Source organism: Accipiter gentilis, chromosome 33 (genome assembly GCF_929443795.1).
Source record: "Accipiter gentilis chromosome 33, bAccGen1.1, whole genome shotgun sequence".
Taxonomy (NCBI): domain Eukaryota; kingdom Metazoa; phylum Chordata; class Aves; order Accipitriformes; family Accipitridae; genus Astur; species Astur gentilis.
In genome coordinates, this window is record NC_064912.1 from 16902550 (window position 1) to 16929474 (window position 26925).

The window sequence follows — 26925 nt, forward strand, 5'->3', positions numbered from 1 at the left end:
CCACGCGTGCCACCATTTTATATGCCAAACAACGTATTTCCACCCGCTGCAATCCCAGCACAACCATTTTTTAACCCCAAAGCTGATTTTTCAAGCGCCGCAGTTATTTGTGGGGTATGACAGCAGACCAAGCGATTGCTCACGCCCGGCTGGGGAGATCGGCACGAGATCCTCTCCCTCCTTACAGCCAGGGGGAAGAGTAAAATAGGCAAGAACAGTTAATATTAATGGTGAATATTTACAACTTCATAGTCACTGCAAGTCAAACGGGACCAAAGTGGCCTTGCAGAGCTGACGTGTCAGGCTGGCTGCAGGCTCACGCTGCTGAACTCCAGCCTGGTCATGGGTCCAGAGTCTTCCTCCTGACCACACCGGCCGCATTCATTAATCTCTCTCCTCCTTTTTAATGAGAGTTGAGCATTTGGAGCCAGAAAAGGCTCCTTCTCCACCACCCCTCTGGCTCACCCTAAGGGAATATGCCCAATGCTTTTGCCACAGGAGGAATGTACTGTTAGGGTTGGGGTTTTTTTTTTAATTAATTCTAGATGCATTTGAGAAGTGAACAAAATGCAATGAGCTCCCAGTGACCTGCGAGAGGATTAGCTGGGGTCTGGATTAACTGTGCTGGGAGGGGAGACGTGCCCGGGTGACTGTGGAGGCAGCAGCGCTGCTCTCGCCGGGGGTGACGCTCCCGGGGACCCTCGGGCTCCCCAGTCGCCACCACCCCTCCCCTCCCTCCGCCTTCCCCCCTTTCCCCCTTCCCTCCTTTCTTGCTTTCTCTGTTTCTTCCTTTCCTTTCTGCTCTTCATCTTTCTTGCTTTCTTCCTTTCCTTTCTTTTCTTTTTTCTTTTTCTTTTCTCTTTCTTTTCTGTTTATGTCTTCTTCTCTGTCTTTCTTTCTTCCTTCCTTCTTCCTTTCTTTTCTTTTTCTTTCTTTTCTCTCCTCCTCTCTTTCCTAATTTCTTTGTTTTTCTCTTCCTTTCTTTGTTCTTTTCTTCCTTTTTCTTTTCTTTTCTTTTCTTTTCTTTTCTTTTCTTTTCTTTTCTTTTCTTTTCTTTTCTTTTCTTTTCTTTCCTTTCCTTTCCTTTCCTTTCCTTTCCTTTCCTTGTCCTTTCTTTTCTTTTATTTTTTCTCTTTCTTTTTTTCTTTTTCTCTTTTCTTTTATTTTTATTTTTTCTCTTTTTTCTTTTTCCTTTTTATCTTTTTTTCTTTTTCTTTTCCTCTCTTTCGTCTGCTCTTCCTCTCTCTCTCTCTCCCTTATTTTTCTTCCTCTCCTTCCTTCCTGCCTGCCTGCCTGCCTCCCTCTCTGTCACCATCCCTCTCTCTCATTTCTCTTTCCTCCCCCTCCTCCCATGTCACGCAGGGTTTCACCCTGCCCGAGCACCCCAGACGTCGGGAACCCTTTGCTGTGGGGGGATGCCAGGACAGACCTGAGGGGCTGACGCTTTTTGGAGACAGGGCAGCTCTCGTGACACAGCCCACGTCCCACGTGGGACCCCACATTCACCGAAGCCGTGGGACTGAGTCCTCCCCAAAACACCACAGCTCTTGGGGGGAGGAACAAACCCCCCCAGCCCCAGGCCGGCAACGGCAGCATGGGGAGACGGCAGCTAAATAAAGGCGAGCAAAGTGGATCTGTCGGAGCAGGCGGCCGCCTGCGGCTCGTACTTTATTTAGCACGGTTTTGTTTGGAAATACACTTTCTCGAGTTTGCTGAAAGCTGAATTTCTGGTTTGGTTTTAATTTGAAGGCTGGAGCCCCACGCTGCCGCCACGGGAGGCTCAGGCTGGGAGAGGGCTCGTGCGAACCCGTGGAAACTCGCGGCTGGACGGGCTCAGCCGGGGGCACCGGCTGGGGACCGTGGCCCCATGGTCACCCTGCGTTCTCTTGGGCCACGAGTGCCATTCTCCAGCATCACCCTGACATCTCCCCCCAGCCAAAACCACCCCACGGTACTGATAGGAGGTGTTACAGGAGGTTCCATCCCCTTCCCTGCCTCCTTCCTAGGAGTTTCGCACCCCTGACCGTCACAATTTGACCCCCTGGGAACAAACTCAAAAATTGCCCTAATAATCGCTGCCCCTTAATCCCATCGCCAGCCCCAGCTTCGGTGGAGACAAACCCATGTCAGGCAGGAGCGGGACCATCCCCTGCCGCTCATGCCATGCGTCTTGTGCAGCGCTAATAGCGTTAACACGCAGGAAACAAAACAGGCCCATAATATTAATAGCGGGAAGGAACGGCCCACAGCTCCCCGTGGGCTCTGAACACAGCGATGCCGTGGACTACCCCAGCTAATGAGCTGACATTAGAGGCAATGACTCCTGCCACTAAACTGCAGCAACCGAACTCCCACCACAGAGCGGTTTCCCGCAGCGAATCCAAGTGTCTCCAGCAATCTGCCAACTGCACAGCTAATAATTTTTTTTTTTTTTTTTTTTTTTTTTAAAAGGGAGTTAAATGTTACAACAATATTCTGAACAGCCAGCGTGCCAGGAAAATGTGTCGAGTGCTGGGGAGGTCATTAGTTAGAGCCGGCTGAATACGTCGATGCCATTTATCATCACACCTTTCCCCGTACCTCTGGAGGGGACACATTTTGGAGCCATCAGGGCTGCCGTTCCCCTCCTGCATCCTCCCAGCATGGATTTTCTCCCGGCTCACGGAGGCGTGCAGAGAACCGGGCCGCGTTCAGGTGGGATTGACCCGAGTGGGGACTTGGAGGAGCTGAGCTGGGGGATGCAGATCCCGCAGCCGTAGGGGTAGGAGAGGTGACCATCCGGGAGGGGACGATGCGAGGAGGTCACGCTCGGTGCTGCTGCCTGCCCTGCACCGGGAGATAACGCTGCTATCTCCCGCAGCGATGCCCTTCATGCCCCAGCAGCGGGACAGCAATGTCAGCGGCGAGGAGGGAGCTCTGCTCCCAGCACGGGGCTGCGGCTGTGCCGGCACAGCCAAGGGTGCCCAAACCGCTCCTGCTCACCCCTTCCTGACGAAGAGACCCTGCACTGAACACCTACAAAATTGGGAGGGGGGCGGGCAGTGGAGCTGGGGGGTCCCCCATTTGAGGCCAGCCCCCAGCCAAGCGCGTCCCCCCTTGTGCTGGGGCAGCACTGCTGCTTGAATAACTCCCTCCTCCCAGACCCCCATCTTTGGGTATTTCCAATAAATTAAGGTTTGATATGGGGCAGGCCAGGCCCTGGTGAATCCAGAGGATAAAAGAACCCCTGCCAGGGGGGACAGGCGAGAGGCTCCCACCACAGTGCATTCCTAATGAGAAAAAACTGCTCGTTTTTTGGCAGGGACATGGGTAGAAAACAGCCACGGGCATGGACCCCTCCCCTGGAACCCCCCTCGCACCCCCACAGAACCAGCAAGCAGCCAAGACATCGCTGTCTGCGAGGCTTGACGGTGCATGTGGGGGGGGAAACTGAGGCACGGGGGACAAGAAAGGCCCTTGGCTGGGAGACCGGAGGTGACGGGGTGCCTGGAGAGCTGCTGGCTCATCCCCGTCCCCCCCCCGAGCCACGTGCAGATGCCACCGCGGGCACGGGAGGAGAGAAGGGGCCACGTGCAGCCCTCGGCACCGCTGGGGCCACGTGGCCCCTGCGGGGTGACGGGCTTGTGCTTAAGCACCCTAAAATTCTTCCTAAATAGGCCCTGGATGAGCGGAGATCCTAGGAAAAATCCCTTTGGAGGCTGCACTGAGCACACGGTTGGTCCCCAAATCCATGGCATGATGAGGGGGGACACTGAGCATCCCAGTCTGGCTGCCTCCGTGTCTTTTCCAGTCCCAGCACCCAGTCCCGCTCCAGCTCCCGCACCCTGCAGTGTCAGGACCCAGGGCTGTACGTCTGCCCCCCCTAACCCCCCCAGCAAAACGTCGGAGGGGTCAGGAAACATCGCAGCACCCACAGTCTCCCCAACCCGCAGCCAGGTCCTGAAATCCCGGCTTACCGGCTGTTGGTCTGGCCGTTCACATCCATACGGCCAGACAGCGGGACATGGCTGGGGGGATGCGGGGGAGGAGGAGGGCAAAACGGGGGGGGGGGGGGGGGGGTGAAGGCCTTTTCAGGATGCCAAAAGATGCCCCAAAACCCCAGGGGATGCAGCCAAACTTCCCTGTCCCTGCGACACCCTAACCCAAATCTCCGGGGTACCCCCAGCCCCTTCCTCGCAGCCCCCCCGCCCCCGGCTGCCCCAGCTTAGGGGATGGGTGTTAATACCCCAGCAAATTGCCCTGGGAAGGGGCAGAGCCCCAGCCAGTACCCCCAAAGAAGGGGGGTCTCCAGCCGGACCCCAGGAGTAGGGGGTCAGCCCTTACCTGGTGTGCGCCCGGGGGGGTCTCCCCAGCACTCCCCGGCCATGGCTGCGGGGTGCAGGGTGCCCCGTGGCCCTGCTGCAGCCCGGGCGAGAGACAGAGAGTTTTAATTGAATTTCTAGATTATCCTGGGGGAGAAATTGTAATCTCCTTAAATCCAACCTCTGGTCGAGTCCCGTAACCTACTGTCCTGCGCTGGGGAAGGGATTTAACGAGGGGGAGGGGAGGTTTCCCAGCCTGCTGCTGCCCAGGACTCCACACCCCGCAGGATTTGTCCCGCAGGACGTCAGAGATCTGCTCCCGGCAGCCCCGCGGCCGCGGGAATTAAGGTTCTGCGGCGGCGATGCCCTATCCCCTCTCCCCATGTCCTGCCACAGTGACCGGGGGTATCCCGGGAGCCTTCTGCAGCCGATGGGGCTGGAGGACCGGTGATGGAGATGGCTGGTGCTGGGTGGAGGAAAGGAGGTGGCTACGGGGTTAATGGGGTGTCTGGAGGGTGAAGATGAACCCCCCTGGGTGGGACTCGTGGCCGGGAGGTGTCTGGGGCTTTGAATTGAAATATCACCTGGCTTGGCTGTGCCAGGGGTGCCGACGGGATGTGCAAGTCCCCAAGCAAGTCCTCTTCCCCTCCTGGGCTGCGGTGGACGCCTCCCTCCCAAAAAGCCCCATCCTGGACCCCATGGGTCAGAGGGTGTTTTCGGGTGGGTGACCTTGGGGTGTCCCTGCGTCCTCCCCGTGTGTTCTCCTCCACCACACGGTCCCGGTCCCTCCTGCATGCTCCCAAATCTGGATACGTACCAGGCTCCAGCCCCAGCCCCAAACCATCCCGGAGACAAACGCCAGCGATGGGGGTTGCGGGCAGAGCCGAAATCAGTTGGCCACTCTCCTGCCTGCCCTGCGCCCCGGTTGTGCCATTGCCCAGGCCTTCAGGGATGCAAGTTCCCATTGGGAATGGCAGATTCCCATCTAGCACGTGCCAAGAGGCTCAAGGGGAAGGAAGCAACCCTGTCCCAGCCCAGGGAGATTGCCCGGCTGCTAAAAAGCACCGTGGGAAGAAAGGGAAAAGGGAACCGAAAGAGCAAATGTCTTCAAGCGGATTTTATCACCAACCAGATGGAAATGAGCCAAGGGCTGCAGCACCGAGGGGCTCCCACACCTTCAGGTAGCACCAGGGCAGTGCTCAGCACCATCCTTGGGGTATCACAGGCATGAATTATTTTAAAAGCCCTTTCACGGAGCAATTGCTGCCTATAACTTAGGATTAGAGGCAGAAGGTGATGGATCTGGACCCTGTTCAGCCCCGGCTTGCCCAGGGCAGAACTAATCCTGCGTCTCCCGCTTGCCCAGCTCCCATCAAGGTCTCTTTCCCAAATCCCATTACTCCCAAGGCGGGTTTTCCCACGGAACTCCGCTCTCACCCATTGCAAACCCCCCCCCCCACCCCCCCGCCCAAGGAGCCGTGTCTTCCGCTCGAGGGAAATCGTATGTGTGGGCAGACCCCGCGCCCGGGGAAATGTTTATCCTGAAGGCGCGACGTGCGGCAGGTTGGGAGCGATGGGGCTGCCAGCCGGAGCCGATGAAGCCGTGAACCGCGGGGAGAACGACGCCGAGCGCCTCGGCACCGGCTGCAGCCGTACGGCTGCAGCCGGTGCCGAGGCGCTCGGCGTCGTTCTCCCCGCGGTTCAGGTCCCTTCCAGCAAGGGGAGATGGGATGTAAGCAAGGCTGAGCCATCAACCGCTCATCAGCATCCTCCACTAATTTTTGGGGCTTTAAACCCACCGCTATTCCTGCTCCACCCAAGCATTAGCAACTGCTCAAGTCTCAGTGAAAAATACAACCCGTGTCCCGCTATCCCGCGCAATTTTCCTGGCTCCTTGGCCGCGCCGACGTAAAGTTGCCATTTCCACCCTAGACGCGGCTGCATTTCCAGCGGTCTCCAGCATCACCGTGGGTTAAGGTGTCGGCAGAGCCCTAAACTTGACTTTTAACGCCAGGAGGAAGGGGATGGGGAGGAAGGACGTGCCACATTCGGGCAGAGATGCCCGCCTGGCTCTACTCACCCCACGATCGCAGCGAGATGCCGGCGGCCGAACGAACGAGCGAGAAGGCGGCAGGGACTTTGCCGGGCAGCACCCGCCGTCCTGGCTAATTGCTCCCGAGCTCAGATTACAGTTTCTCTTCTTCCCTACATGTACAGGAGCTGGCACCTCGGCTGCAGCCATGGGGAGCCACCGCTAGCGAGGGGGACATCCACCGTCGGTGGCATTTCTAAGGGGTAGGGAGTGAAATTACGGTCATGACAAGTAAGAGTGATAAGAAACTCAAGATGCCTTGGTGGTCTTAGGGGACTGGAGTAGAAGCAGCTCGAAGGGGGTTTCGGAGATTTTGGGGATGGGAAGGACCAGCTGGAAGGATGCAACAAATTCAAACCTGGGAGATCGGACAGTGGGGCCAAGCAGTCAGTGGTTCAAGGCAAGTTCTTGGTTCTTTGGTCTTGCCATTTAATGGCGGCTGTGACCCAAAACTCATACTTAAGCCTTTCCGAGGGGAGAAAGAAAAATCCCCCTTCTTTTCTGTTGGGGGTGATAAACCCCCCCGGCACACGCGTGATGCTGCCCGGCATCTTCAAGACAAAATAGGCCTTTGCACTGCTTTGCTGCTACTAGTTTTCCTCCAGCTCATGGCTCTGCCCACACCAGTTCAAGAGTTTCAGTGTCTTTTAAATCCTGCGAGGGTTGCCTTTAACGCTCTCATTCCTCGAGCTGAGCATGGTCGGAGGACACCTCCTTCCCAAAGGATACAGGGTTTCTGGCCCTGCGTTTCTGCCCTTTCCACCCTGCCCTGATGTCACCGGGGAGCTGGACACCCCCAGATTGCAGACATGACCCCAAACCCAAGTAGCTGCAAGGGCGGCAAAGGCAGGGCAGGGTATTTTGGGGACCGTCTTTATCTGCTGTGGTGAAGATTTAGCACAGGCATTGCGTAACTCCGGGGGGGGGGCTCGCTGCTCCCCGTCCCCTCTCGCTGTCAGGGATCAGCAGCTCAATTAATCCTCCCTCATTCCCTGCCCACGGGTACCAGCCCCGGCTACCCTCTTAGCCCAGCCCCGGCATCAAGAAGTCAAATCTCTGCCCGACGTTGGCATCCGCCGGGACTGGCACCCTGCAAGCTGGGTGTGAGGCCCTGGGACCACCCCACCGCCACCAGTCAGGGCACCCACATCGTTTGGGAAGCCAAGCTCAAATGGGGATGGCCACGAACGTACCCACTGGGCAGATGTGGAAGTCCCTAAAATAACTCCTTTCTCATTATTTCTGTGCCCCAGCCCCGGGCGCTGTTGTACATCGCTTTGTTAAGGGGCTCGGCGGTTGCAGACCCTGCGGGCAGAGACGTTGGGCATTTAAAAGGTCGTCTTTAAACCGGCGAGGTTTGGCGCACACCCAGTTGTGTTCCCTTCTCCGCTCCTTTCCACAGCCCAGGTACACCCACTAATGGGTGGCTCGCTCAGGCACACGCTGCAGGATCTCAAAAGCAATAAAGTAGAAGCCAGGATTCCCTTTGGGGTTTTTTTTGGCCAGCTCTAAAAAAAACAAACCCCACGTGTGTTCCTGGGCAACCCTACAATAAACAAGGCATTGGCGAGCCGGGCACTGCTGTGCGTGCACACACGGGTTGACAAGGAGCAGGGCACCGTTTCTCCAGCAAGCAACCCCAAAATGTTGTCGAGGAAAGATTTCAGGGGGTAAAGACGGTGGCACGCTGCTGCCAGCCACAACAGCCTACCGAACCCCTGGGGTCCCGATCCTGCCCTCCAGCATCCCTCGGAAGCGTAAAACCAGACATCACGCAGCATCCCGGCGTGGCCGTGGTGGCAATAGGAAGGCACAGAGCAAAGGTGCCCTGCGGCTGGGACAGCAGCCAGGTCTGGTGGCACTGGGGAGGGTGGGACATGGTGACATGGCCCCGGTGAAAAGCCGCACGGAGAGTTACACAACGCCGCCCCGGCCGCCCTTGGCTGCGTGCACCGGGCACGCTCCTATCGACACGGCCCCGGCCGCCCTCCACCATCCCCGCGGGGAGATAATTTTGCAAGTGGCGTAAATGCAAGCGCACGTGAGCTGGGGGGGGCCCTGCTCTGTTCCCCCAACCACCACCATCTCCTGCCAGCGATGCTCGGGACTCACCAGCATCCCGCTGTCCCCTGGCTTGGCCGTGATGATGGGGGGGGGGGGGGTGTCGGGAGGGCTGTGACGGTGCTGTGCGGGGTAGGGGGCAACGGGGTGAGCACCCACCACCAGCACCCTGCTGTGAAAATGCGGTGGCTAAGGCACCGCGTGGCCCCCGACCCGGGGATTTTTAGGACGTGATGGACCTGCCAGAAGGATGCGACAAATTTAAACCTGGGGGACGTGACACCGGATTGGGGCAAGGCAGTCGGCGGCCACAGGCAGGACCTTGGTTCTTTGAACTTGTCATTTAACAATGGCCATGACCAGAAAAGCACTTTCAAGTCTTTCCCAAGGGAAAAAATCGCCCTCTTTTTCTGTTGGAGGTAAAAACCACTTGCTGATCGCACCGGTGCTCACACCAACAGCCAGGAGCCCTCCCCTTAGCATGGCAGCAGGGTGCAGCGGGGCTGCTTTTGTCCACAGGGAGGGGGAAACTGAGGCACGGCGGCTGGATGGGCCTGACCGTGGGGACTGGCTGCAGCCCATGTCATCACCTTCCCCCCCAGCCTGGCCTGGCCCGAGTTCGAGGTATTTATAAAGCTGATAAGGGAGCAGAAAGAATTTTCCAAACGCCAAAGTTACGTAACCTCTCCTCGCCCTCCACGGACACTGTCTGTAATTATAGGCTTGGGGGGGGGGGTGTGACCCCTCCATGGCAGGGGTGGGGGGGACACACACCGCTGCCGGTGTCACCCCAAAGACCTTCACCCTCCTCTCCCTCACCGCAGCAGGTCCCCAGGGTCAGGCACCAGCCCGTGCCACCACTGTGGCCCCGTGGGACCCCCATCCCTGAGGGACCCTGGTGGCATCGTGGCCGGGTCCGTCCCCCCCCACACCCTGCCCTGTGTAGGGGACCCCAAGTTTTTTGGGCTGGGGTCTGGGTGGCTGATCCCCCCCAGGGGTGCACACACCCCTCCAGCCCATCCCGGCACGCGTTGGACGTCAAAGGAGACGACAGCGGGAGCGTGGCTGACATTGCCACGGTGACTCTCAACCGCTGCTGCTGGGAGCACTCGTGGGGAGATGCTGCACCCAAAAAGGGCTGACCCCCCCCCCCCCCCAGCGACTGCGGGTACCCCCTGCCCTTTGCCAGCCCCATTTCCACCTCTTTTTTCCCCCATTAGACACACAGGCAGCATCCAAAATTCCTCTTCCATCACCTCCCAGCTGCCTCCAACTCCACCAACCGTGCCTCAGTTTCCCCAGCCCCGTGCTTGCCACCCGGAGCTGGGGTGGGGGGGGGAGGAAGGGCTGGTGTCCCCTGGGATTTTTTTCTCTCGCCCAACTTCGGCCAAGGCGGCAGAGTTGGAGGGATGGAGGGATGCTGAGCGAAGGCTCCGTCGCTGTGGCAACCCGCCGCGGCCGTCTCCAGGCGACCGCCCAGGGATGCTGCAGAACCGCTCTGGAGGCAGAGCCAGGGGGACCAGGGCGGCAGAGGGGGGGTGCTTGGGGGGGGGGGGGGAGGTATCCGCAGGGATGCCACCAGACACACACACCCCCCTACCAAAAACCACAGCCCGGATGATTGTAACAGGGTATTAAAAAGATCCCAAAAACGGCCACCGGTTTGACTCGGGTAACCGGCTGAGAACTGACAAACTCGTGACACCCCAGGCTGACTGGCAGGGATAGTAGCGGGATGCTCCCGGGTGGATGCGGGGCCCCCTCCGTTTTCAGGGACACCTGCAGAGCTGTGGAAATAATTGCTGGTAATAAGCCCGTTAGCCTCTTAACCCTCATTAAGCAGCTTAGGGGGGGGACACGCACCATTATACGCAAACCCGGAGGTGGAGGAGGCCCTTGTCAGGACAAAGGGGTGTCACTGCTGGGGACGGGATTTCGGCGGGTGCTGTGGGGGTGTCACGAGGGGAACGGCTCCATCCTTTCCCCCCTGAAGCTCCCCTCCCTGCATCCAGCCCCCCCCCCGGTTGCTCTTTGCCAGTCGGTACCATCGGCAGCTCTCGGCAGCGCTGAGCAGCGGGCAGGGATGGGGATGATGGGCCCGTCACACCCGTGTGACGAGTGTGGGAGGTCTCAGCCGCAGTCACGCCGGTGGAGGGGGGAGCGGGGTGACTACGGCCCGGCCAGCGCCCGACACCGCGGCTGGGGAATGGAGCGGGACGTTTCTAATCGCTCCAGTTGGAAAAAGTCCCATTTTTACATTTGCTAAATTAAAGGATGTCAGCATCTGATGCCAAGCCCAGGCTCCTCGGAAATTTAAACTAATGATAGCGAAGAAAATGAACTGAAACCAGAGCACAAGCGCTCCCATGTTAGCCAGCCGCCCCAGCCCTGACCATGGCAGGGTTTAGATGGCAGCTTGCAAAGCACCAACCGTCACAAAGGTCTCAACTTTTTGCCCCAAAATGCAACCTTGCCCACTCTGCTTGGTCAGAAAGTGCATTGCTGGCACCCGGGCAAGCTGGGCTGCCGGGCTGGGGTCCCCAGCGAGACCCCCATCCTCCTCCAGCCTCCGAAAGGGCAAATCTCTCCCTCTTTTATGGATACAAACGCTCTAGGCAATGGGGTTTGATCAGCACGGGGTGGAAGTGGGGAGAGCAGAGTGGCGAGTGCGATGTCCAGATTTCTGCAGCTCTGACGATTCCCACAGCCGGCTCCGTCCAGCCTGGCCCCGCGCCGGTGGGCAGCGGGGTCCCGGCAGAGCACCGGGGCTGCCAGCTACCACACGGCCCCTTCGCTGCCCCTCTTCCCCATGGAAATACCTGGGCTCAGGCGAGGGCTTCGGTCCCCGGCGCTCTCCGGGCTCCGCTGGGGCGTTTTTGTGCTGCAGCTGAGCAAAACCACAGGGTGGTGTGGTTTTTTTTTTTTTTTTTTTTTTTCTTTTTATAATTTTCTCTGCAAGATAAAATTAAACAAACAAGCCCTTCTGGGAGCAGTGCAAGGAAGGGAGCCTGCTTTCCTACAGATGTGCGTGTCCTCAGCGATTACAACCACCGAATTAAGCTTTCCCTGTGGCTGGGACATTTGCATGATCCCCCTCCTCCGCCTCCTGCGGTTTCGCTGGTAGGAGACCAGCTCACTCTGCCTGTCCATGAGGTCATTACCCAAACACCTATTTTTCACAAAAGCATTGAGAACAGGGTTTTTTCCCTGATCTCACCACCTCGCCATCAAATTAGAGTGGTCTCGAGTGCGAGGCTGGGAGCGTTTGGCAAAGCGGCGCACGCCAGTGGAGAACAGAATAAATAGGATAGGACGGGTTAGGATAGGATAGGATAGGATAGGATTGGATGCAGCCGGGCATGTCCTAGGGGATGGGGCTGCAGAGGAGGTGGAATGGTGTGGGTCTGGAGTGGAGAGGGGGCTCCCGGCCATTCTCCGAGCCTCCGCTGCAGCCCCCAAACCAAAGAGGAACGGCCGTGGCATGAGGACTTGCAAACACACCTAAACTTTCCAGCTTCATCTGATTCGGGAGCCAGCGCAGAAGCCGTTGCCATAGCTTTGCAGACCACCGGTGGGTTTTGTAGCGCAATCTGGACCACGGATCTATGCAAATCCCCAAGGCAGAAGTCTTTATGGAGGCATATGACAACCGAAAAAGAATAGCGCTCAGTGCTCTACTCCCACACGCCACCCCCCAACTTCACCATCATTTAAATCAGTCTTAAGTTGGAAGAATTCAAATCAACACTGTCGTCACAGAGCCAAGCAGAGAGGTGACACAACTTGGATGCTGCCAGGGAAATTGCCCCCCTGAGACTCCAAACCCATCAGCCCATCACTTTTTGAAGCCCCATCAAGGAAAACAAATGAACTGGCAACCCGCACCCCAGACCCTTCAGCCCCTCCGGCCAGGGCTGCCGGAGAGATTTCCAACCAGCCTTCCCCCTGGGATCAACGGGAGGGGGACCGTGGGGAGAAAAAAATATCCAAGACATGCTGCTGAGGCTGGAGAGCCACAGTTGGAAAAGAAATCAAAGCTTCCAAAGAGAGAGATGCCAAGGAGATACGTTGTTCCCAAGAGAAACAGGACATTCCTCTCCAAGGGGGAGGAAAGGAGGAGGAAGGCTCATACCACCTCTTTCAGCGACCCGGCATAGGTGCTCGGGGGGGTCCGTGCACGGCAGCCCGCTCGGGCGGCTTGTCCCCGCTGTGCAATGCTGCAGACGCAGATGGCATCGCAGCTACCGACTTTTTTTTGTGTGTTTATTTTTTTTACCCTAAAAGCATGTTTTCAATTTGGGGGAAAGGTTGCCTGGGTTCTGCCAGCAGCCAGGCAGATGCGGAGCTGCTCTCCGGACTCCCGGAGACCTCCCTGCCTTCCCTGCACCACGCGCCCAGACCCTCCGCTGCCTCGGACGCTGCGGCTTGACTCCTCGGGGCTTTTATGGGAGTCACATAGGGAAGAAAATGGGGGGGGCAAATGATACTTTGCCAATGCCAGAAATGCCAAAATCAGGTCCCAGTCCAGTCCAGAGGGTGAAGAATCGGCAGTTTAGATTTTTCCTTGCAAAACCTTTTTGGGTTGCGCAAGCAATGGGATGGAGCTGGAAGCAAGCGGGGAAGATCGTTTCAGTGCGCTCCTGGTTGCTCCCCTGAAACCGCCCAATTTGGCTAGTTCAGCATAATTTCTGCAGCAAATTGTTCCTGCAGGAAGTTTTATACCTGTGCCCCTGGGCAAAGTCCTGACAGCATCCTTCGGTGGGAAGAAGCTACCTGCCTCCTCAAGGCGGCACCTGGGGAAGTAGGAGGGAGAGGAGGACGGGGAGCAGAGTTGGCCCAGCTATAAATAACGCCATGGAAAGGAAACAGGAGAAAAAGCAGCAAACAGAAACCAAGAAATCCAGGGAGATGGGTTCAGCTACGGGCACTCGGTGCAAACAGCTCCTCATGCTCCGTGTGACCCTGTGGAATTGAGCACAAGAGAAAATGGGATCCATCACCGCTCAGCGGAGCAGGATCCAGCCCAGCCATCGCCTTTCTATGAGCAGCACATCAAACTGACCCAGAGCCCTGGGCAGGGTATGCAGCACACAACGCATAGTTCGTGGCAAGACCTCATCCACTCTGCTTCATTAAAAAAGATGAAGGTGAGAAAGGGGAGAGTTAAATTAAGGACAGTTAAATTAAGGCGCCCGTCGGACCATGCCAACACAGCACTGGCCTAGCTCCTGGTGTCACCGGCACTGAACACCCAGCGATCCCATCCCCGAAAGCACCAGCAAGCTGTGAAATAGCCTGTGTTTAAGGCAATCATAATTTGCAATCTGTGATCCTGGAGAAAAAGGCAGAAAAAGCAACTTCTCGTTTTTACCAATAAAAGGGGAATTGCAGAGACTCAGCAAGCGCACTGGCCAGCAGGTCACAACCAGCAGTGCTGGAGTGATTCATCCTAAATAAACTAGATTTAGTCAAACTAGCCTAGGATAAGGCAGAGAAAACAGCCCAGAGTTTGCCCTGCTGATGCCTGCCAGGTATTAGCCCATGGAAGCGATGGGGCCAGCAGAGAGGAAACAGAGCAGGATCATCCCCCCCGCTGCTTTCCCCTCCGCCTCCAGAAAAATGAATGAAAAGCTTCAATCCCAGCTTCTGCATCTGGATACCGCACTGAAACGCGTTAAAGAGGGTTTATTTTTTTCCTCTTGCCCTAGACAATCGTCGGTTCCCATCCCCAAAGGCTGCTGGAGGAGCTGGGGACCGGGCGCTGCTCCGCAGTATCCACTGGACTAGTTTTCCCCAGAAAAAAAAAAAAAAAGCCACTTCAGTTCTGCTTGCGTGTAACTTATTATTAAAGCCGAGCAAATAATTCAGAGCAAAAGCTCCAGGAACAACATTTTGCCTTTTCATTTTCCGCTCTCGAGCTGTCTGCAATTTTCCCAGTGCTCGGGGATGATTTAAAGACCTGCCTCCGGACGGGAGCGCCTTGCTGTGACGATGGCTGCGAGTGTTTGATGGCCCGTATTTCACGTGCGCAGATGAGGACACACCGGACACGGAAGAATGGATGAGTCTTTCCTGGTACCCTAATTAGACGAGCAGCATTTGCAAGTGGGTTGGGGGATTTTTTTTTTCTGTGTGCGAGACCTGCAAACACTTCGTGCCGAGTTAACGACCTCCTGTTCATTAGGCAAGGCTCGACGAGCGCTTTGCTTTATGGCTCATCATTTTTCCAGCCGACAGTACCAACCTGGACACAAGATGTCCATGGAGCACCTCATTCCCAGCCCTTCTTTGCACTCCAAAACATCACTAAGGACACGGGAAAGAGGTGCAGAAGATGGGACTGTGGGCAGAGCCACGGGGCCGTCGGGCTCCGATGGCTCTGACCTTCCAGCGCCGCAGCCATCCCAGGCATTTGCTTCCTCATTAGCGGAAAGGGTAGGGAGAACGGATCGGCTCTGTTCAAACTCCCCGTGGTGCTCGCATGACGCAGGCTGGCAACGGCAGCTCACCCCGATCCTCGGGCAAGCGCCAGCCGAAAAAAAAAAAAAAAAGGCAAGGAGGGGAGAGCCACGTTCCCGGCTTGCGGTGCAAGGGGTGCCCAAATCTAAGGTTCCCATACCTGGAGTAAGAGGCTGGCCCCCCCCAACCCTGTCCATCTGTCCCTGGGAACCCCACGCTGGGGTAAAGCAGAGTCTGTCCTCGAGGCCGTAGGACCTGCCGACTCGAAGAGATACCCTCGGCCCTTTTCCTGGGGGACAAGGGCTAGTGTCACCCGCTGCTGTGACCCCAGACACTCAGCAGGGATGCTGAAGGGGCTGAGAAAGGGACCCCCCCACCCCGGCCGGAGCTGGCATCGAGGGCAAACACGTCCCCTTCGGGGACCCGGCCCTGGAGAAAGAAATCGCTCGCAGGTTGGGGCAGGGCAGCCACCGCTTCCTGGGTTTTTTTTTTGCTTTCAGGATGGAGCAAACCGATGACATTAACCTCCTGCTGTTGAGACCCCCATGAGCACCTCCTGCACGAGACAGAAGGAGCCATTTAATGCCCCCCAGCACCCAAAAGGGGCCGGGGCTGCTCTCGGGGCCATCCCAGGTGACCGAGCCTCGGGCTCCATTAGTCCCGGCTGGAAACCCCTCTCCAGCCGAACAGCTTTCTCCTCCCATTGCGTAATTGCACTTTGTCGAGCAAATCCAGCCGCTGGCGATGCATTTTCTCCAGCATCACTGCTCTCCTGCAACATTTTCCTTATTCACTCCCTCTGGACGGTCACCAAAGCACCCGGAGAGAGAAAGAGAGACAAACCCAATGGTCGTCCCACCCGTAAAGCAAAACCCAGGATGAAAAAAAGGGGGGAAAGAAAAGCAGAGAGTGGTGTCAGGTGCCTCTCCCCAATCCATTCCCTCCCGGTTTGCCTGTGGGGGTTTGACAAAAGTGCTTTTCGGCTGACAAAATGATTACAGGGTGCCGAGACAGTAAGTTGCACATGGATTTCTTTCCTGCATTTCAAGCAGGGCGAGGACACGGCTGCAAAAGCAGCTGCACTTCTGGAGGGGTCGCAGTGATGGGGGAGAGGGGAGGTGGCAGGAGGGGGGATTTGGGGAGAGGAGGAAGGAGGGATATTTTTCCGCTCGACAAAAAAAAGCAAAGAGAGAGCAGGTGGGAGTGTGCACGAGTGTGCGAAGCCAAAGGCAGAAGATGCTCCAGGTCCCTGTCGGAGTGGGGACGGGTTTGGGAGGATGCTGGTGCCGGTCTCTGGACCAGCCTGAATTGGGAAGGGAAGAAGCTGGAGCCGCTGCCCACCCCGAGCAGGGTCAGATCCTGTGGCCTTGCAACGAGGAGAGGTTTGAGCAGCGGCAGCAGGCGCTGGGAGCGTGTGCGCAGCGTGCGTGCGTCTCTCCGGTGGGAACATAGACCGAACGGGGCCGAGCGCGGTGCCCTGGGTGCGCTTGGACTCCTGGTGCCTGCAGGCAGTGGGTGCTGGGCATGGGGGGGGGGGGGGGGGGGGGGGAGGAGGAGAGGAGGATTTCAGCTCCAAACTCAATCTGTTGGAGAACTTGGCCTGCTCCCCGTCAAGCTGAAAATAGCACATATGTAAGGACGTGCACGCAGTGCTGGCTGCGTCCTCGCCGAGCGTTTCCTTCCTGCTGCGCTCCACGCAGCGCCCCGGCCCTCCGCCTGCCGCCTCCGGCCCCCCGCAGCCCCCACGTTTCCCCCCACGGGGACCAGGTCTAGGGCAAAGAGATATTTTTTTTTTTAGCTCCTTGGAGCATCCTTATTTTGGCAAAGCAGGGCCGGTGCAGAGATGCCGAGCTGGAGCCCGGTCCCTTTCACCTTCAGCCGCTTTTTACTTTTACCACGAGGTCCGTCCGGCGGCGGCATCCCCGCCGTTATCATCTGGAGTGGGCGAGGATGAGTGCGGCTCACGGCAGGAGCCGAGCTTTATTAGAAACAGGCATCTGGCTCCAGCCCCCCTGGCAGCCGCCGGCCCAGGCTCGGGCTCAGGATGAGGCCACGAACACATACGAATGGGCAGGCAGCTGCGGCAGCAGGCGGGGAACCTCCGCGAGTCCCCAATATTTCTCCAGATTTTATCTCCAAACCCATTACTGGCGGTGGGAAAATAAAGATATTGTCCTCCTCTGCTGGGGCACGTGCTGCCCAGCCAGGGTCGAGCCCCAGCCCTCAGAGGAATGGTGAACTAGCAGAGCGTGCAGCAAGCTGGAGGATGGAGATAACCCTGGCAGCAACCAGAGCTGATTCCTGCAGCGCAGAAGGAAGAAAAGAGGCTGAGCTCCCCATGGACATTGGGCACGGGAATAATGGGAGAGTTTTGTGGGACATCGACTGCAGTTCTGAGCAAAGCTTGTGCAAAGCCCCGCTCCTCTCCCATCCCTGCTTTGAATTCCCCCTAAAGAAAAGTCCAGGGCAAGTACCCCAGGATGGAGGAAATATAGGGTTTCTCTTAACGAGGCTTACAGGGTGGTAACTGGGGGATCTAGTAAGTGCAAAAAAGCAAATAACACCAGGGGCTGGGGAGGGACATACAGGCAACCCGCATGGTGCTTGGTGTACGGCAGAAGAGGATTGTTTTAAGCACGCAGGTTGCCTTGTGCTCAGTGTATTCAGAGTATGCTATATAGCCACTATAGGATGATTTCCTAACCGGAGGGAGCAAGCAGCCCTCCAGCCAGGCAGTCCGGTGTTTCAGGGCATGGCCCCGCAGCAGCATCCAGCAGGAGAGGTGTCGCTTTGCGAAAACACATTTCTCACCCCAAATCTCTGCTCTGCTGGGATGTTGCTTTACGACGATGGCTGCAGAGCTCGGCTGGGGACAGCCGCCGGGTGCAGAGGGACATCGCTGGCTGCGCAGGAACCAAGTGCAGCTCTAACTCACTTTTGCATCCGCAGAGCACCAAAAATGCACCTGAGCATCGCCAAAACCCCACTGCTTTCCAAACGACTCTGAGGAAGGGCATTAGCGAGCGTGTGGTATCAGGTCTCCTGAAACAAAGCCATTGTGGTCAAGGCAGGATCCTTATTAATTCTTTCCTCTCTTTAATTTCCATTTTTTTTCTCGGTTCCTTTTCCAATTCCCCAGGTAGCACTTGGGTAAGGCCCCCACCGCCGCCAGCCTGTGTCCCTGCAGCACGGTGCCACCGGCGTTATCGCTCCAGGACACGGGGATGTGATGGGTGGTTGCATTTGGGGTTGATGGCGAGCTCAGAGGCATGAGGGGAGCACAGAGGGAAGGGAGCCCTACATGGGGCAGAGACCCCCAGGTAGAGGGGAAAGGGAGGGTGGGGAACATCAAAATAAGACCCCGGGGCCGTCGGCGACCAGGTAGCGGGACTGGATGGGGACAGACGCACGGCTGGGTCCTGGTCTCGTCCCTCTCCAGCTGGGAGGATGGAGACTGGAAACCGCCACTTATTGAAACGGCATCGTTTGGTGAAATACCCCAGCTTCTCCCCAAACGCCGCCCTCGGGGACAGACCGCAGGGAAAGGGGTGCGCCAGGACCCCCTCGGCACCCACAAAACCCACCCCAGCGATCGCCTTTGTGCCCCCACCAGCAGCACCCGCCTCAGCCACCCGTCGCCAACGTAATTCCCCTCCACCCTTGGGTCCCCCCATCGCCCTCATCCCCCAGGACCCTAAAAAGCACCATTTTTCCCATTACATCCCACATCCTTGCAGCCCCGAAGCTCTCTCCGGCACCAGCCCTGCAGCACCCATCGCCATCGATGCCATCGATGTGTCCCCGCAGCCCAGGGGATGCCGACGTGCTGCAGCCCCTACGCAGGGGACAGCGCGCGGATGCTATACGGCCCCGGGGACTCCTGCAATGCCCACTCACCCGCCGTTACATAAACTGCCTGGAGCCGGGACTGTTTTCATTTGTTTTGCCTACAGCACTGTGTTCTTCAACTTTATTTGCATAACAAATAATTAATAATAATTAATGACTGGGAGAACGGTGCGGATTGCCAGATTTTGCTAATTAGCGAACAAGCGCCATTGCAAAAGCGAAGGCAGACGTCACCTGGTCCCATCTCCCCGCTGAGGGTGGGCTGTGGCCGGGGATGGTGGTCCTGTGGGATACGCGGCTGTTTTGAGGAGGAGGAGGAGGAGGCGGCGGAGGAGGCAGCACTGCGGGTGGTGGTGGGACGGGTCAATGGTACTCGCAGGGTTTTGGCTGGTGCCCACGTAAGGGTGCCTCGACGCAGCCCCGCTCCGTGCCCGCACACGTGGCATGGCACAGCATCCCATGCCCCGCTTTCTCCACGCTCTTATTAGAGCCTGGGACAACACTACTTAATTGTCTGATGATGGCACCGCTCCATATAATTAATGAGAAAACCTGTACCAGCTCATTAGAGAAAAGCCTTGGCTCCAGCAGTCCCACAGCCAAATCGTGCTGGGGACGCTCTTCCTCCAAGACCCCATGTGGGTGGCACCCCCTCGGGGGGGGGGGGGTGCTGAAAGCACCAGGGAGACCTGGATGCGTCACCGACGCTGGAAAATATGGAGAAGCGAGGATGTGAGTTATGGGATGCCCCAGGCAGTGACACTTGGGGTGTAGGGTGATGTGGCAGCCTCTGCCTGGACCTCACCTGCAGCTGTCTGGGGGCCTGGGAACACTGACCCTGAGAGGGAAAGGGAAAAGGGAAAGGGAAAGGGGAAAGAGAGAAAAGAGAGAAAGGAAAACGATAGAGGAGAGGAGAGGAGAGGAGAGGAGAGGAGAGGAGAGGAGAGGAGAGGAGAGGAGAGGAGAGGAGAAAGGAAGGGAAGGGAAGGGAAGGGAAGGGAAGGGAAGGGAAGGGAAGGGAAGGGAAGGGAAGGGAAGGGAAGGGAAGGGAAGGGAAGGGAAGGGAAGGGAAGGGAAGGGAAGGGAAGGGAAGGGAAGGGAAGGGAAGGGAGAAGAGAAGAGAAGAGAAGAGAAGAAGAGAAGAGAAGAGAAGAGAAGAGAAGAGAAGAGAAGAGAAGAGAAGAGAAGAGAAGAGAAGAGAAGAGAAGAGAAGAGAAGAAGAGGGAAAGAGGAAAGGAAAGGAAAGGAAAGGAAAGGAAAGGAAAGGAAAGGAAAGGAAAGGAAAGGAAAGGAAAGGAAAGGAAAGGAAAGGAAAGGAAAGGAAAGGAAAGGAAAGGAAAAAGAATTAGACTCTCTCATCTTTGATCTGCTCAAGTGCTGACTGCTGTATCACACACGACTATGCACACAGGAGCGCTGACAGCAGCGGGGTGCTGCGGTGAGCGATGGATAAAGCCCCCAGACCCGGCTGGCCAGAGCCAGCCCACAGGGAGCAGGGTGCTTTCCTCTCCGGGAGAAGAAGGGATGAAGAAGAGCAACCCCCTCTCCCTCTGTCTCCACCACAAAGCTCTTCAGGTCCCACTCACTCCCCTTAACCCTTGCAGCAGCCCGGACAAGCCCTCGGTGCCGGCAGAGCCCCGGTGCTGCTCAGCATCACTCCCGCTGCAGCTCCAAACCAGCCCCTCACTTTACACCACCATTAAAGCAGAGCTGTGTGTAATTATGCTTCACTGGCTCTCTCCTCTATAACTGTAATTCCTTTGCTTCGCTAAATTGCTTCCCCTTCAGTACCACACATAATCCGTTGCACCGTAATTATACGGGAATTTTAATATCTGATGTATTTATAAGATGCACTTAATTCATCAGCCCCTTTAAGTACATTGTCATTACAGCCTTCAGCACGGTAGGAAGGATGACTCGCTGTCAGATGGAGATTAGCTGGCCCCCGTGTGTAACGAGTTGGAGGGTGTTCTCAGCCCAGCGGAGAACCACGCTGCCAGATCCGGCCCTGGGGCATCCAAGGCTGGGGAGCAGGATCCCACTGCGCCGGGTGTCCCGGGTCCCTGGGGGGGGGGGATTGGCAATGCCAGAGCTCCCCTGTGCCGCTGGGGAGCTGAAGGGCAGCACGATCCAGAGCGGCACTTGACCCCCCCCTTTCCCAAACATCTGAATCACCCGGCAGGGCCAGATTTGGCATTTCGGAAAAGAAGGGCCTGATCCAGCACTGGCTGCCCAGCACTGGGGGACATTTATCCCTGCAGCCTGAGCATTGAGGGGCGGGTGTCCCCAAAGGGGTCCCCAAAGCAAGGGGATCTGCATTTGGATCCCTCCAAACCCACGAAGAAAGTAGCTGCTACTGAAGGCTTATTTTTCCTGGCATTTGTTTCGGTGGCTCCTTTCCAGACGTGTCCTAAAAGGGAACCAAAGGCCTTTGAGCCTCTTGCAGCAAGCACAATGCAATGATTTTCCCAGCCCGGGTGGGAGGGATGAGCTCACTGGCGTCCTTGGTTCCCCCCAGCTTCAGGGTGCGGGATCCCTGTGCCGTGTACCGTGGGTGCCAGGGTTGGGTGTCCGGGTAGGGCGATGGGTTCGGCAGCATTCCGGGGGGGCCAGCTGGGCTCTGTCCCACCGAGCCCCTGGGATAAATGCCACTTGAGCCTGGGAACGAGGAGCAAAGGGAGAGAGGGAGGGTGGGGGTCTCGGGGACTCGGTCCCTGTGGGATGTCCTGGCTCTCACTGGTGGGTGACACCACATTTTTTGTGTCGGGATCATACTGGGTTGGGTTTTTTTCCGCAGCACTGCAGTGATATCCGCGCTGCCCTGCCAGGAGTCCCTGCAGACGAGTGGCACCCACGGGTGGTGGCATCTGCCACCACTGAGGCCACCTCGGCACTGACCGTGAGGCACCACAGAGGAGCAGCCCAGCTCCCCGTAGCACTGGGTGACCCCCCGCACCCTCGGGGTGGGACAGAGACCCACCAGGTCCCTGCAGCACCGGGCGACCATCGGGGTAAGAGCCAGAACCCTGCGTGCCTCCAGGCACGAGCCCTTGTCCTACTCCAGCGAGCCCTGCCGGAGCAGGATCCCTGCCGGAACGGAGCTGCGATGACATTTTGGCTGGTGGGGGATCTTCAACGAGTATCACCCCAAGCCCCAGGGCTGCTACCAGCACCCCGAGCCCACCTGCAGCCCTTAGGATCCCGGTGGGTCCCAACACCGGAGCAGCTCCCGAGTGCACCCCGGCATTCGGCAGCCGTCAGGCACGGTGATGTGCTGGCCCTCCACCAGCCCAAGGCTTCGGCACAACCTGGCAGCGAGGTCTCTCCCCCAGGCTCCTCGCTCCGGCACCCTTTGCCTCCCCTGGGGACTCAAGCTGGGAGTGGGAAAGGTGCTACGGCAGGTTTGCTGTCCCCCCGTGTCGCCGGGGCACATGCAGCAAGCTCCAGAGCATCCCTGCGAGGATGCTGCACTGAGGGCCAGCAGGTCCCTGCGCCCACATGCCAGCCCTAAGGAGGGACACCGGCTCCAGGGATAGAGCTCAGGCTGGACTGGGGCATCTCCAGCCTGGGGGTATCTGAGGGGCTGGTAATGTCCCATCTCCTCCTCCCCGTCCAGAAGGACCCTGGTACATGCTCCCCATGGGAGGTGACAGCCTCCTGCCTCAGTTTCCCCACCTGCACAGTGGGGCTATGCTATTTGAGGAGGGTAGAGATGAGAGCGTGGTTGGCAGAGGATGCCAGCAGGGTCTCTAACCTGACTCCTCGCTTAGGACCGGGACAGGGCTCTCTGCTCTCCCCCTTCCCAGCCCTTCCTTCCGCAGTGTGCTGCCATCCAGGGAGGGGGGATTTTGGCTCCCAAGGTCACCAGACAGACGGGGCTGGGGGCAAACACCCCAGCCCTCATACCCACCTAACCCTACCAACCACCCCCTCCAAGTCCTGGCCACCTTCTTGGGGCTTGCCTATCCCCTAAAAATTGTCCCCCTACCTCCCTCCTCTCCCCCCCAAAAAAAGCAAATATCCAGGGAGATGTGCTCTGCGCTGCAGCTCTGCCGGTGGCACTGGCGGCTGAGCAGAGCAGACTGCAGCACGGCCGTTACGTAAGCCCGAACCGGGCTCCGGGGATGTAGGACACCGGGGTTATCCCCCAGCCCACCCGGGGGATGCCACCCCCAGCCCACCTCGGTCCCGGGACTCGCGGAGCGTGTGGAGGGACCCCTAAGGATTCAGCCCACGCTGCAAGGGGTGTAGGGGGGGGGGGGGGACCCTGGGGGTTGCTGTGGTCCTGCCGTGGGGCAACACGGTGGTGGCAGAAGGCAGCAGCGGGGGGATGTAAAGGGGCAGGAGGGTTGTGTCGCTGTGGGGCAGGGAGCGGGGCAGGCGATGGGGTGGGATGGGGCTGGGAGGAGGCGGGTGCTGCGCCCACATCCCACTGAGTCCGGCTGCACCCACATCCCACTGAGTGAGTCCGTCTCCAGCCCTCAGCCACGAATTTATCGGGACTCACCCATGGAAGCGAGGGTGCAGGGACGGAGCTGGGTGGCCGGGTTGTGACTCCCGGGTTGTGCCTCCTGCGGGGTGACTGACGGAGCGGGATGAACGCAGCCGGGGCAAAGGATCCCGGCCTTTTTCCCAACCTGCATCCACCTGCTATGGCTACATCCCCATCCCCGCATCTCTAGAGGGTCAGCATCCCTGGGGACAGCCTTCCTAGGGTCAGCATCTTCGGCATTAGCAGCCCTGGGATAGCATCCCTGTGGTCAACCACCTTGGGGTCCTCATTCCTGGGAAGAGCAGCCTTGGCACTAGCATCCCTAGGTCAGCATCCTTGAGGAGAACATCCCTGGTGCCTCCAGCACAGGCTGGAAAGCCAGGATCAGGGCTTCCCGGAGCTGAAGGGGAGATCCATCCCCTGCAGGACAGCCCCGGCATCACCTGCCCCGCAGTCCTGCGGGGAAACGGAGGCGAGGGATGGCACAGCCGGCATCACCCACCCGTGAAGCACCTGTGCCCCGTGCCGGCGGCACCGGGGATCCCCCAGGACCAAGCCCTACCCTGGCTAACGGACTGGTGGGGGCCTGGCAGCATCCCCTACCGAGGTGCGGGATGGGGACAGGGATGGGGAACCCATGGCCCCCCCCAGCCACGTGGCTTCTTTCTGGCCTTCTGCCAGGTATAGTCTGGATCTGGCCATTTCTGTTTGGGGGTTGGGGAAAAAAAAAAAAAAAAAAAAAAAAGAAAAAAAAAGCCCAGGCTAAGGCTCCTGGCAATAGGAGACACCAGAACAGGGAATTAATGTTAATTAATTCATAATGACGCTGAGATAGTGATACCAGATGCTTCAAAAGTCCAACGGGGGAATCTGAAAGAGCTTTGCAAAAAACTGTCGCCCACCGGCAGTCCTGCCTTGCTGCAAGCTGGGAACGAGGGAGTGAGCTGGGAACCAGCATCGAGCTGGGAACCAGGATCCAGCTGGGACCAAAGGATCGAGCTGGGACTGAAGGACCGAGCTAGAACAAGGGAACAAGCTAGGAACGAGCCAGGAATGGTGAAACAGGGGCACGTCCCGATGAGGTGACAAGCCCACCGTCACCCAGAGCTGTGAGGAGCAGCACCGGGCACCCCCCAGCCTCCTGCCACCCCACTCCCACCTTTCTCCCTCCCACCCCAACTCAGAAACTGGAGTGGAGCCGGGGCCGTGCTCCGCTCCCCAGGGCACAGGGGCTCTCTGAGCCCCTTAATGCTCATTTTTTCTCTTTTCCTCCATTTCGGGCACGCTGGGTGCAGGGCAGCCGGATGGGTGGGCACTGGGGCACCCGGGGACCGGCTCATGATCTGGGACAGGGACACAGGTCCTTCACCAGCTGGTGAGGAGGACAATTCCCAGCTCCTGCAGCGAGTCGGCAGCACAAGGAACGGGTGCAAGCTGGGCTGGTTTCTCCTTTCTCATCCACGAGAGCCAGCCCTTGCCCTGCGCTGTCAAACCCAAACGGGGCTGGGCTTTAGCCAAGGGGCGCAGAAGAGCCTAGAAAGGGACTTGAGCCCAGGTGCCACCTCCCCAGGGCTGCGGATCCCGGAGCAAACGCCGGGAAAGATGCTCCCATGAACTCTGCAGAAACCACCGACAAACCCCCAGGCTTGGAGCCGTTCCCTACCCCGACCTTCCCGGCCGGTGGGGGGATTATGCTTCCCTCCCACCCCCGGTGATACGACAGCGCCTGCAGCTAGAAGGGACCCCCAAAATGGGGGCTAAGGGAGGTGGCCGAGGCCGCACGGGGCCTGGCAGTGGCGGAGCGGGATGGCACGGCACGGTCGGGGCACGGCGCTGCCATCGCTGCTTACATAAGGTGCCCGCTCCGTGCCACGCACCCGAGCGGCGACGGGAAGGGGGGGACGGATCCGTCCCCCCAGCAATCCCTCACGTTGTCGGCGCTCCCGCTCTTTCTAGAGACGGCATCCTCAAAACTGCCAACCCCTCCACTTTCCTACCCGCGTGGAGCTTGGGTGAGGCTCCCGTGTCTCTCAAGCCCGTTTACACCCTAAAAACCTGACACCGATTGGGGAGAAAACGCCGGGTTTCAGCTCGCCGTGCGGTTCCCCCGGCAGCTCCTCCAAAGTTTATCTGCAGCGGGGAACGGTTCCCACCGCGTTTGCCGGTGATGCTGCCCCCGCAGCCTCAGCCAGCCCTACGGGAGACGGGGGGAACCCACGGCGAGCCGCGGCCGTGCCCGGAACATCGCGGAGCACCACGGCACTGTGGCGTACGGCCGGGGAAAAAACCGTCATCCCACCCCGGCTGGTCCCGGGGGACTCGTCGTAACCCCCGGGGTCATTTCAGGGCTCAGAAAAAAATCCACCTTGACTTTGTAGGTAAAGCAACACTTCTGGGTAAAGAGCAGCAGAGGCGATACAGGATTTCAAAGTGTGTCGTAGATCAGAGGCGAGAAATAAAGTGGCCTTTAAGGTGCCTTCCCCAGCAAAGCCGGTGTTTTATTAAGGCTATCTGGCACGGATGGGAATGCTCGCTGTTATTCCAGGCCTGAAAGGAGCAGGCGAGGATTTTTAATTTTTTTTTTTATTTAGTCTTGTTTTCATTATTTTCTGGTGGCTTCGTTGCTTTGTGCTCACACAAAGGGAATTTCACCTGCTGTTCAGAACAAAAGGCCCCGGAAAGTTTTGCGGAGAAGGGGACGAGGGGAAGGAGCTTTACAGAAGCAAAACGAGTTGTTGCAGGGTTTGGGTTTTTTCGCAGTGAGCTGTAAAACATCCCCAGCTCTTCGGTGCCTGTAGGAGACCTGGCACCGGCATGCGAGTCCCCTGTCCCCACCGGTGTCACCCCCGGGCTGGGAGCAGGGAGGTCTCACAGCCCTGATGAGATTGGGGTTGATTTGGGGTGCAGAGGGGGCCGTGGGAAGGCAACGGGATCGCTTCCCGTCCTTTTTTGCATGCAAGCAAAGTCATCGCCACGCTTTCTAAGAACACGAAAGAAAAAAAAATCCAGCCCTCGTTTGCCGACACCACTGCAAAACAGGTGGTTCAAAATCACAAGGGAGCGGGGGAGAAAAACCCCTATTTGGTGATTTTGTGCTCATATTCACTGAAAAACTGTCTGGGAACGAATGCTGCTAAATACACACCATTTTCCCTCTAACACTCTTTGCTCTATAATTAAGAGAGACTTCTAAAAATACAAATAGCCTCAAGCACCCAGAGAAGGCGTGCAGGTGCTGCTAACTGGAGGCACTTTAGCACAGCTCGTTTTCTGGACAATTTTACTAGCCTGGCTCACGCTCCGCGCCGATACTATTACAGTGATGCAATTATGCTGCTGCTGTCGTTGTCGGCTTGCTTTGCTTTTTTTCCCCTGCGCTTTGCAGTTTGCCTTCGAAGCACACACACGCAAACCTCCCCCCCCCCCCCCCCCCCCCCAGGTGAATCCTCCTGGATTCACCCCCGGCACGGGCAGACAAGTCCAGGCAGCCGGGAATAAGAGGGTCACGCGAGCGTGCATCGCACACGCGCGTGCATCCACATGTGCGCACGTACATAAGGGCATAACCCGCACGGGCATTTCCAAAACCAGCCGATGTGCAAAAGTTTTGGCTGAGAAAGCGAGCTGGCCGGGGGAAGCGAGCAGAAGCGAGCGGAGGCGAGCGGGAG

At 58.0% G+C, this 26925-nt stretch overlaps 2 protein-coding genes across 3 annotated transcripts in view; both read right to left on the reverse strand.

Moving 5' to 3' along the window:
• ATP5MF (ATP synthase membrane subunit f) overlaps positions 1 to 26925 on the reverse strand; it is a 102335-nt gene that overhangs the window by 59212 nt on the left and 16198 nt on the right. The window lies entirely within an intron of this gene.
• LOC126053381 (ATP-sensitive inward rectifier potassium channel 12) overlaps positions 1 to 26925 on the reverse strand; it is a 31014-nt gene that overhangs the window by 3466 nt on the left and 623 nt on the right. The window contains exon 1 of one of the 2 annotated variants that reach the window (XM_049835560.1): positions 4324 to 4523. The exons of the other annotated variant lie outside the window; for it this stretch is intronic. The gene's annotated coding sequence lies outside the window, so the exon portion shown is untranslated. Of the gene's footprint in view, positions 1 to 4323; positions 4524 to 26925 lie in introns of those variants that run through there. 2 annotated transcript variants of the gene reach the window in all.